This window comes from Aquarana catesbeiana, linkage group LG04 (genome assembly GCF_042186555.1).
Source record: "Aquarana catesbeiana isolate 2022-GZ linkage group LG04, ASM4218655v1, whole genome shotgun sequence".
Classification (NCBI taxonomy): Eukaryota; Metazoa; Chordata; class Amphibia; order Anura; family Ranidae; genus Aquarana; species Aquarana catesbeiana.
This window is the reverse complement of record NC_133327.1, coordinates 691,652,958-691,662,352: the sequence shown is the minus strand read 5'-3', so window position 1 is coordinate 691,662,352 and position 9,395 is coordinate 691,652,958. Positions and strand designations below refer to the sequence as shown.

Genomic DNA, 9,395 nt, shown 5'->3' with positions numbered 1-9,395 from the left:
TGATCTCACAGCGCTGGTCCAGGCTGGGGAAAGATTGCAACCATATGGTCGGGATCGGTTCACATGCTGGGACGGGCACCCAGCTCAGCCTCGGTGAGGCTGCATTGATGGGTGCTGGTAGGCTGCATTGATGGGCCCTGGTGAGGCTGCATAGGTGGGCACTGGAAGGCTGCATAGATGGGCACTGGTAGGCTGCACTGATGGGCCCTGGTAGGCTGTATTTGATGGGCGCTGGTGAGGCTGCATAGGTGGGCACTGGTAGGCTGCATAGATGGGCACTGGTAGGCTGCATTAATGGGTGCTGCTAGGCTGCATTGATGGGCGCTGGTAGGCTGCATTGATGGCAATGGTGGGCTGCATTGATAGAGAAGGCTGGTAGGCTGCATTGATGGGCAATGGTAGGCTGCATTAATGGGCGCTGGTGAGGCTGCATTGATGGGCGCTGGTAGGTTGCATTGATGGGCAATGGTAGGCTGCATTAATGGGCGCTGGTGAGGCTGCATTGATGGGCAATGGTAGGCTGCATTAATGGGCGCTGGTGAGGCTGCATTGATGGGTGCTGGTAGGCTGCATTGATGGGTGCTGGTAGGCTGCATTTATGGGCAATGGTAGGCTGCATTTATGGGCAATGGTAGGCTGCATTGATGGGCAATGGTAGGCTGCATTGATGGGCAATGGTATGCTGCATAGATGGGCGCTGGTGAGGCTGCATTGATGGGTGCTGGTGGGCTGCATTTTATGGGCAATGGTAGGCTGCATTGATGGGCAATGGTAGGCTGCATTGATGGGCAATGGTAGGCTGCATAGATGGGCAATGGTAGGCTGCATAGATGGGCGCTGGTGAGGCTGCATTGATGGGCAATGGTAGGCTGCATTGATGGGTGTTGGTAGGCTGCATTGATGGGCGCTTCATTAAAAAGGTGGTGTATACATGGGCAGGGCAAAAGGAGGTGGATTCAGGGGTGGGGCCAGGGGGAGGGGGGGCAGCAAAATGAGGTTTCGCCTAGGGTGTCAAAAGCCCTTGCACCAGCCCTGGACAGATATGGCCACAGACTGAACTGCAACGAAAGGCTACAAAGTGCCCCTCCAACGTCCCAATATACAACCCTCAGATTGCTACATTTTATTACAATGTTGTTTGTTTACCTCTGTAAGCTCCGCTTCACATTACTGCAACTTCCCATTTCAACTTGCTGCGACGTGCAACACAGAAAGTCGCATGACAACTCAAAGCACATTCGTTTACAATCGGGACCATCTTAAGTGCTGTTGCGACTCAAGTTCCAGCCACAAAAAATAAATAAAAGTTCCTGCACAACTTTTCTGTGTCTTCCATGAAAGATGTCAGACAAATGGGCACAAACCTATAACTGCCCATCGCAGAGAAAAGCACAAAGAAGGGCGACGAATGTCAAACAAAACCAAAGAAAGTTCTCAGCTCCCCGACCAGCCGAATTCTCCTGTCAGTCTACATTACAAACAGCATTTCATTTACACAAATACATGAGAAAGCTGCAGAGCCTCTTCACTTGCAATGTTAAAAAATCACAAAAGTGGCAACAAAGTCGTTTCTTTGTGACTTTGGCTGCGACTTCAGAGGGTTTTGTAAGTTCATTAATACAGTGCCTTGAAAAAGTATTCATACCCCTTGAAATTTCCCATATTTTGTTACGTTACAACCAAAAACATAAATGTATTTTATTGGGATTTTATGTGATAGACCAACACAAAGTGTCACATAATTGTGAAGTGGAAGGAAAATGATAAATGATACAAATAAATATGTGAAAAGTGTGGGGGGGGGGCATTTGTATTCAGCCCCCCTTTACTCTGATAACTAAAATCTAGTGGAACCAATTGCCTTCAGAAGTCACCTAATTAGTAAATAGAGTCCACCTGTGTGTCATTTAATCTCAGTATAAATACAGCTGTTCTGTGAAACCCTCAGAGGTTTGTTAGAGAACCTCAGTGACCAAACAGCATCATGAAGGCCAAGGAACACACCAGACAGGTCAGGGATAAAGTTGTGGAGAAGTATAAAGCAGGGTTAGGCTATAAAAAAATCTCCCAAGCTTTGACCATCTCACAGAGCTCTGTTCAATCCATCATCGGAAAATGGAAAGAGTATGGCACAACTGCAAACCTACCAAGACATGGCCGTCCACCTAAACTGACCGGCCGGGCAAGGAGAGCATTCATCAGAGAAGAGCCAAGAGGTCCATGGTAACTCTGGAGGAGCTGCAGAGATCCACAGCTCAGGTGGGAGAATCTGTCCACAGGACAACTATTAGTCGTGTTCTCCACAAATCTGCCCTTTATGGAAGAGTGACAAGAAGAAAGACATTGGTGAAAGAAAGTCATAAGAAGTCCTGTTTGTAGTTTGTGAGAAGCCATGTGGAGGACACAGCAAACATGTGGAAGAAGGTGATCTGGTCAGAGGAGACCAAAATTCAACTTTATGGTCTAAAAGTAAAACACTATTGCCCCGTACACACGGTCGGACATTGATCGGACATTCCGACAACAAAATCCTAGGATTTTTTCTGACTGATGTTGGCTCAAACTTGTCTTGCATACACACGGTCACACAAAGTTGTCGGAAAATCCGATCGTTCTGAACGCGGTGACGTAAAACACGTACGTCGGGACCATAAACGGGGCAGTGGCCAATAGCTTTCATCTCTTTATTTATTCTGAGCATGCGTGGCACTTTGTCCGTCGGATTTGTGTACACACGATCGGAATTTCCGACAACGGATTTTGTTGTCGGAAAATTTTATATCCTGCTCTCAAACTTTGTGTGTCGGAAAATCCGATGGAAAATGTGTGATGGAGCCTACACATGGTCGGAATTTCCGACAACAAGGTCCTATCACACATTTTCCGTTGGAAAATCCGACCGTGTGTACGGGGCATTAGTGTGGGGAAAACTAACACTGCACATCACCCTGAACACACCATCCCCACCGTGAAACATGGTGGTGGCAGCATCATGTGGTGGGGATGGTTTTCTTCAGCAGGGACAGGGAAGCTGGTCAGAGTTGATGGGAAGATGGATGGAGACAAATACAGGACAATCTTAGAAGAAAACCTGTTATGCCCCGTACACACGGTCGGACTTTGTTCGGACATTCCGACAACAAAATCCTAGGATTTTTTCTGATGGATGTTGGCTCAAACTTGTCTTGCATACACACGGTCACACAAAGTTGTCGGAAAATCCGATCGTTCTAAACGCGGGTGACGTAAAACACGTACGTCGGGACTATAAACGGGGCAGTGGCCAATAGCTTTCATCTCTGTATTTATTCTGAGCATGTGTGGCACTTTGTCCGTCGGATTTGTCTACACACGATCGGAATTTCCGACAACGGATTTTGTTGTCAGAAAATTTTATAGCCTGCTCTCAAACTTTGTGTGTCGGAAAATCCGATGGAAAATGTCCGATGGAGCCCACACACGGTCGGAATTTCCGACAACACGCTCCAATCGGACATTTTTCATCGGAAAATCTGACCGTATGTACAGGGCATTAGAGTCTACAAAAGACTTGAGACTGGGGGGAGGTTCACCTTCCAGCAGGACAACGACCCGAAACATCCAGCCAGAGCTACAATGGAATGGTTTAGATCAAAGCATATTCATGTGTTAGAATGGCCCAGTCACAGTCCAGACCTAAATCACATTGAGAATCTGTGGCAAGACTTGAAAATTGCTGTTCACAGACGCTCTCCATCCAATCTGACAGAACTTGAGATATTTTACAAAGAAGAATGGGCAGAAATGTCCTCTCTAGATGTGCAAAGCTGGTAGAGACATCCCCAAAAAGACTTGTAGAGAAAGGGGGTTCTACAAAGTATTGACTCCGGGGGCGCCATACAAATGTCCCCCCCCACACTTCTTATATATTTATTTGTATCATTTATCATTTTCCTTCCACTTCACAATTATGTGACACTTTGTGTTGGTCTATCACATAAAATCCCAATAAAATACATTTATGTTTTTGGTTGTAACATGACACAATGTGGGAAATTTCAAGGGGTGTGAATACTTTTTCCAGGCACTGTATATGCCACGCTCTGTATTGTTATGATTTGCCAAAGACAAGGATGCAAAACATCGAAGTCGCCTGAAAGTTGCATTGAAGTCGCATTGCAAGTCACAATGCAAAGTGGCACTGGAAGTCACACGACTTTGGGGTGGCAGCGGTGTGAACCGAGCTTAGCACAGACGCAAACACAAAGAAGAAACGGGGTGCCACGGAGATGAACCAATGAGATTGCTGCCTTCAGATCCTGACTTCTCTAACAGAAACACACAGCTTGCTATGGCAGTCAGACCAGCCTTTCTCCAGCACATCCCAACCCTGAAGAAGGGTTCCCATACCCAGAAACGTGAAGGCTTTCAACTGATGATAAAAGAAAATTATTGGCACCCAACAACCTCATCAGTTCGTCTTTGTGGTGCTCCTTGTCTCCTTCACCCGAGGTCCCTCAGTGTGGGGGGGACACCCTGTCCCTCAGTGTGGGGGGGACACCCTGTCCCTCAGTGTGGGGGGGACACCCTGTCCCTCAGTGTGGGGGGGGGGGGGGCAGCTTGCTTTATGAACAGACTGGCTGCTATACCACTAAACCTACAGATCCCACATCATCAGGACCCACTGCTACTAATGATGGGGCACTATTCCTCCCACTGATACCAATGATGGGGCACTATTCCTCCCACTGATACCAATGATGGGACACTATTCCTCCCACTGACACCAATGATGGGGCACTATTCCTCCCACTGATACCAATGATGGGGAACTATTCCTCCCACTGATACCAATGATGGGGCACTATTCCTCCCACTGATACCAATGATGGGGCACTATTCCTCCCACTGATACCAATGATGGAGCACTATTCCTCCCACTGATACCAATGATGGGGCACTATTCCTCCCACTGATACCAATGATGGGGCACTATTCCTCCCACTGATACCAATGATGGGGCACTATTCCTCCCACTGATACCAATGATGGGGCACTATTCCTCCCACTGATACCAATGATGGGGAACTATTCCTCCCACTGATACCAATGATGGGGCACTATTCCTCCCACTGATACCAATGATGGGGCACTATTCCTCCCACTGATACCAATGATGGAGCACTATTCCTCCCACTGATACCAATGATGGGGCACTATTCCTCCCACTGATACCAATGATGGGGCACTATTCCTCCCACTGATACCAATGATGGGGCACTATTCCTCCCACTGACACCAATGATGGGACACTATTCCTCCCACTGACACCAATGATGGGACACTATTCCTCCCACTGATACCAATGATGGGGCACTATTCCTCCCACTGACACCAATGATGGGGCACTATTCCTCCCACTGATACCAATGATGGGACACTATTCCTCCTGCTGACACCAATGATGGGACACTATTCCTCCTGCTGACACCAATGATGGGACACTATTCCTCCCACTGACACCAATGATGGGGCACTATTCCTCCCACTGACACCAATGATGGGGCACTATTCCTCCCACTGATACCAATGATGGGACACTATTCCTCCTGCTGACACCAATGATGGGGCACTATTCCTCCCACTGATACCAATGATGGGACACTATTCCTCCTGCTGACACCAATGATGGGACACTATTCCTCCCACTGACACCAATGATGGGACACTATTCCTCCCACTGATACCAATGATGGGGCACTATTCCTCCCACTGACACCAATGATGGGACACTATTCCTCCCACTGACACCAATGATGGGGCACTATTCCTCCCACTGACACCAATGATGGGGCACTATTCCCCCACTGACACCAATGATGGGGCACTATTCCTCCTGCTGACACCAATGATGGGACACTATTCCTCCCACTGATACCAATGATGGGGCACTATTCCTCCCACTGATACCAATGATGGGGCACTATTCCTCCCACTGACACCAATGATGGGACACTATTCCTCCCACTGATACCAATGATGGGGCACTATTCCTCCCACTGACACCAATGATGGGGCACTATTCCTCCCACTGATACCAATGATGGGACACTATTCCTCCTGCTGACACCAATGATGGGACACTATTCCTCCTGCTGACACCAATGATGGGACACTATTCCTCCCACTGACACCAATGATGGGGCACTATTCCTCCCACTGACACCAATGATGGGGCACTATTCCTCCCACTGATACCAATGATGGGACACTATTCCTCCTGCTGACACCAATGATGGGGCACTATTCCTCCCACTGATACCAATGATGGGACACTATTCCTCCTGCTGACACCAATGATGGGACACTATTCCTCCCACTGACACCAATGATGGGACACTATTCCTCCCACTGATACCAATGATGGGGCACTATTCCTCCCACTGACACCAATGATGGGACACTATTCCTCCCACTGACACCAATGATGGGGCACTATTCCTCCCACTGACACCAATGATGGGGCACTATTCCCCCACTGACACCAATGATGGGGCACTATTCCTCCTGCTGACACCAATGATGGGACACTATACCTCCCACTGACACCAATGATGGGACACTATTCCTCCCACTGACACCAATGATGGGGCACTATTCCTCCCACTGACACCAATGATGGGGCACTATTCCTCCCACTGACACCAATGATGGGACACTATTCCTCCCACTGACACCAATGATGGGACACTATTCCTCCCACTGACACCAATGAAGGGACACTATTCCTCCCACTGATACCAATGATGGGGCACTATTCCTCCCACTGACACCAATGATGGAGCACTATTCCTCCCACTGACACCAATGATGGGGCACTATTCCTCCCACTGACACCAATGATGGGACACTATTCCTCCCACTGATACCAATGATGGGACACTATTCCTCCCACTGACACCAATGATGGGGCACTATTCCTCCCACTGACACCAATGATGGGACACTATACCTCCCACTGACACCAATGATGGGGCACTATTCCTCCCACTGATACCAATGATGGGGCACTATTCCTCCCACTGACACCAATGATGGGGCACTATTCCTCCCACTGACACCAATGATGGGGCACTATTCCTCCCACTGACACCAATGATGGAGCACTATTCCTCCCACTGACACCAATGATGGGGCACTATTCCTCCCACTGACACCAATGATGGGACACTATTCCTCCCACTGACACCAATGAAGGGACACTATTCCTCCCACTGATACCAATGATGGGGCACTATTCCTCCCACTGACACCAATGATGGGGCACTATTCCTCCCACTGACAACATTTTAGGTACAGTAGTTTTTCTGCCATTTTACAGCTGTGCATGATTTGAAATCTTGACATGTTTGGTATTTATTTACTCAACGTAGCATCATCTTTTTTATTTTACCAAAGAAAATGCGGTTTTATATTGTAATTGTGAGCACTAAAACTTATTTTTGTGTTTCTTTTCCTGAAAATTTGTGTTTAATAAACAGCTGCGCAAATATCATGTGACATAAAAAATTGCAACAGTCACCATTTCATTCTCCAGGGTCTCTGCTTTCAGAAAATATAGTAATTTTCTAGCAAAAACATGATTTCAGCATTTGTGTGAAAAAAATAAAACAATAAAAATTAAAATAAAAAAATAAAACAATAAAAAATAAAATAAAAAAATAAACCATTGCCCGGATGGCGAGGGGTAAGTACAAAACCGTACCAAAAATGCTGCAACGATGCATGTCTGCGTTTTTCATGTCTATAGGACAAAAATTGCAGCATGCAAAGCTCGCTCTGCACCACGTTACATGAATGTGAAAGGACACCATAGAGATTCATGTGATTGGGATTGCCACGCAGCGTGACGACGGACGCAGGAGAAAGCTCACTAGTGTGAAAAAAAGAAATCTAATGCAGACGTCACATGTAAGAACTGTTAAGCTGCAATATATGAGAATTCTGATTTTAGGTTTATTATCATGTTTAGGTAAACTTTGTGTTCCACTTGGGATGAAATAGGAATTGTTTGAACCCCCCAATCAGGTTTTAGTTTTTTATCTGTTTCCCAGAAATTTTCTCTTCACAAGTTTTGTCTTTAGATTCCAATACTTCCTGAGGAGAGAAAAGCTGCACCTTGTGTGTCTTCATCCATAAATCTATACATCTATATATATATATATACAGTATACACGGCACTGTGCCCGCATTATGTGATAAGAAAAGAGTTACAAAGTATCATCAGAGAACATGCGGAGGGATAGAGGAGAGCAGCAATGGTGGGGGGCCCCCTAGATTAGGGGCCCCCGGGATCAGATAAGAGAACATGCGGAGGGATAGAGGAGAGCAGCAATGGTGGGGGGCCCCCTGGATTAGGGGCCCCCGGGATCAGATAAGAGAACATGCGGAGAGATAGAGGAGAGCAGCAATGGTGGGGGGCCCCCTGGATTAGGGGCCCTCGGGATAAATCAGAGAACATGCGGAGGGATAGAGGAGAGCAGCAATGGTGGGGGGCCCCCTGGATTAGGGGCCCCCGGGATCAGATAAGAGAACATGCGGAGGGATAGAGGAGAGCAGCAATGGTGGGGGGCCCCCTGGATTAGGGGCCCCCGGGATCAGATAAGAGAACATGCGGAGGGATAGAGGAGAGCAGCAATGGTGGGGGGCCCCCTGGATTAGGGGCCCCCGGGATAAATCAGAGAACATGCGGAGAGATAGAGGAGAGCAGCAATGGTGGGGGGCCCCCTGGATTAGGGGCCCCCGGGATAAATCAGAGAACATGCGGAGAGATAGAGGAGAGCAGCAATGGTGGGGGGCCCCCTGGATTAGGGGCCCCCGGGATAAATCAGAGAACATGCGGAGAGATAGAGGAGAGCAGCAATGGTGGGGGGCCCCCTGGATTAGGGGCCCCCGGGATAAATCAGAGAACATGCGGAGGGATAGAGTAGAGCAGCAATGGTGGGGGGCCCCCTGGATTAGGGCCCCCCCCCGGGACCAGATAAGAGAAGTGGGTACCTGGTGGGCTCTGGCAGTGTCCGGGTGTCAGGCTCGGTGTCAGGGTGACACGCTCAGGTGTACATGGGACAGGTAAACAGGGCGGCTCGGTATCCAGGCAGCGGGCGCGGTGTGAAGTGTCACTTCTGGGGCCGAGCCGACCATTGTCATGTTAATACCTGCGAGGAGTGTCACACCTGAGTGTCCTTGACAGCAAAGAGACTCTCTGCAGACTTAACCCCTTCACTGCCTACCTCACCGCTACAGGGCATGTGTATCCCCCTATAGATAGGGAATGAGGGGGGGGGAGAAAGGGGAGGGGGGGAGAGAGAGAGAGGAGAGAGAGAAGAAGAGAGAGAGAGAAGAGAGAGGAGAGAAAG

At 48.4% G+C, this 9,395-nt stretch overlaps 1 protein-coding gene across 1 annotated transcript in view; it reads right to left on the bottom strand.

Annotated features, from left to right (window-relative positions):
* TOGARAM2 (TOG array regulator of axonemal microtubules 2) overlaps positions 1–9,213 on the bottom strand; it is a 166,559-nt gene extending 157,346 nt beyond the window's left edge. Inside the window, exon 1 of the mRNA XM_073628792.1 lies at positions 9,037–9,213. The gene's annotated coding sequence lies outside the window, so the exon portion shown is untranslated. The remainder of the gene's footprint in view (positions 1–9,036) is intronic.
* Positions 9,214–9,395: the final 182 nt, after the last annotated feature.